Source organism: Labrus mixtus, chromosome 2 (assembly GCF_963584025.1).
Source record: "Labrus mixtus chromosome 2, fLabMix1.1, whole genome shotgun sequence".
Taxonomy (NCBI): Eukaryota; Metazoa; Chordata; class Actinopteri; order Labriformes; family Labridae; genus Labrus; species Labrus mixtus.
The window spans coordinates 33,435,040-33,437,666 of record NC_083613.1 but is presented as its reverse complement, the minus strand read 5'-3'; the positions used below and the strand labels follow the sequence as shown (position 1 = coordinate 33,437,666).

Genomic DNA, 2,627 nt, shown 5'->3' with positions numbered 1-2,627 from the left:
AGCTGGGACTGAGAACTGCAGGACATCCTGGAGATGGGGAACCAATTTCCCCATTCCTTTGGAGGGGCAACCAATATTGGAGAAGTAGCTTACCATGGCAGACTCTCTTGAAGTAATCAGATCCACTTCCGCCCTGCCTAAGCTACATGGACTCAACATGCTGACTATCATTCACAGTGGCATTAATGTTTGTAAAATAACTGTAGGCAGTAGCCTTGAGTCATGGTAAAGACCACCCACGGGTCTACTCACAAGGTTAACCAAGTGTCCCTGTAGCCGACTGGCAGGGGCTCTGGAATGGTCAGTGGGGGAGTCACCATGACCCTTAGTGGGCAGCCTTTACTATGTCTCCCAAGGGGGGGCAGAAGCAGGGCTACCCTTGAGAGGCCTCTGGTAGGGTGTCAAGGCACCCTGACCCCCCATGTTGGGACTTCTGGCATTGATGTGGCATGGATTCTCTTGTCTGCCTAAAGCCCCTGGAATGCCCAGTCAGGCCCCCACAAGCCTGCTGCAACAATAAAGCTGTCTGAGGCCTTAACATAACTGAGAGATCCACTGGTGCCTTAAGCAAGCACTAATAGTATCTATCTCTTTTTTTTTTTTTCTTAAGCATTTACTGTTTTATTTTTATTCTTATTATTTTTATTATTTTTTTTATTTGTGAAATAACAAAACAAACAGTGACACAAAGGACAAAACGTGGAGGACAATGTTACAGGCACGCAGAGAGAAAAAAGAAATGAAAACAAAACAACAACAAAAACTCAAAATAAAACTGGGGGAATAGAGTAAAGTAGAACTGGGAAAACAACAACTGGGACAAACAGAAACAAAAAATAAACAAACAAGCAAAGAAAAATAAATAAAAACATAAAACTCAAGTTTATATTAATGCAGGAAGAAACAAAAACAGAAATAAACACTAGAGAAGTTGTATAAAAATGAACAGATACAAAGTAGTAGTGGTAACAGATATGATGATTATTGTTACGATGGTAGTGAGAACAGAAGTGTTTTGTAGTTGATTGATTAATTGGGTTGAGAGTTCTGGCTTACAGGTGGAGGTGTTTGTAAATGTAATACCCTAATAAGAGGGGTCCGGGTTGTTTCAAAGTGATGAGTTTGGTCTTGGAGTGGGGCTGAGAGCTTTTCCATTGATATGTATTCTGATATGATGTTTAACCAGTAGTATCTATCTCAGTTACAGAGCTATTAATGGCCAGGCAAATTCTTATCTTTAAGAGCTAATAGTGCCGTATTACCCTTCGAGAACATTACGCTCCCAGAATGCAGGAATATTTGTGGTACCTACAGTCTCTAAATGTACTAAGGGAAGAGCCTTGAGTTATTGAGCCCTTCTCCTTTGGAATCATCTAACAGTAAGGGTCTGGGAGACCGACACACTCTATCCTTTTAAGAAAAGGCTTATAACTTTTATAAATCTTATACTTAGGGCTGGCTCAGGTATGGACCAGCTCCTAGTTTTGCTGCTATATGCCCAGGGCACACTCACACTAGCAAAGTTGTCCCGTACCGTGCTTAAGCATGATTGTCCCCCCTCCCCATTCCCCTGCTGGCCGGCACTCACACTGCTCAAGGACTAACCAGGCCTGAGCAAGTTTAACTCTTGTACATAAGGTCATAATACAACACATGCATGGCTTTATGTTATCATGAAGCGTACTTAGTTTACAAGACAGTCTTACTCCAGAAAAAAAAAGAAAGAGACGCGTTGTCGGGTCTTCTTCCTTACCTCAGAGAACAACACAGAGAACATGTCAGCTACTTTACTGACTTTGTGTGTTAGTCACACTCTGGGATGTCTCCATAATGAAGGCTGTCCATGTTGTGTACCTGTGTACTTGTGCTCGTGCATGAACTGTATCGTGCCGAAGCACACCTCTTCATAGCATGCCATGGCCAAGGAAGGATCGACGCATTCTCACTGGTCAAACGAACTGGACTTTAGGGCTGTAAGTTTTCATTCATACAATCTGCTTTCTCATAATGCTGAGCTGAAACACCAAAAGAGTTGCTTGCAGACAAAGTGTTTCTCCTTTTAATAAGTCATGAGATTCAACTGCTTCACAGGTAACTCTTATCAAGTATTTGAAAAACAATCTTTTTGAGGCAGTGTGCATCAGGTTACAGACTCTAAAGTCATAAAGGAACATTTTCAATTTCTGCTAGACTAGATTGGGGCAACTTAACCACTGCCTTATTCTGACACCCTGCCAGTGTACTTGCACGTTCGAAATTCATCTTTTTGTTTTAGGTCTGAGTTGTGGTTCTTCTCTCAAACTCCGCCTGTTTGCACCCATAGTTAAACCAAGTAACTTCTCCTCTGCTGCAGCGGCTGATTATCACGTTTCATTGGCTGCATTCTCACACATTTTATCTGAACTGCTGTCTGATCGTGTCCTTACATGGAGTTACATTAAAGATTCTTGATATTCTTATCCTTAGTAAGCCAACCTCGTTAGTACCATAGATTCTTTTTTAAAATAACGTCAGTACTGGACGCCAGTCTGTAACTTCATGCATATTAATAACGTGAAGAGGAAGTAAGACAAACTTTAACAGCTTGACTTCTGCCGCCTGATGACCACAGAGGAACATTTGCTGTA

The 2,627-nt window shown here is 41.8% G+C and overlaps 1 protein-coding gene across 4 annotated transcripts in view; it reads left to right on the top strand.

Moving 5' to 3' along the window:
• The first annotated feature begins 2,335 nt into the window (after positions 1 to 2,335).
• The window catches only part of LOC132993024 (B-cell receptor CD22-like), a 13,165-nt gene continuing 12,873 nt past the window's right edge, over positions 2,336 to 2,627 (top strand). For all 4 annotated transcript variants that reach the window (XM_061062670.1, XM_061062663.1, XM_061062677.1 and 1 more), the window contains exon 1: positions 2,336 to 2,627. This exon is cut by the window's right edge and continues 22 nt beyond it. The gene's annotated coding sequence lies outside the window, so the exon portion shown is untranslated.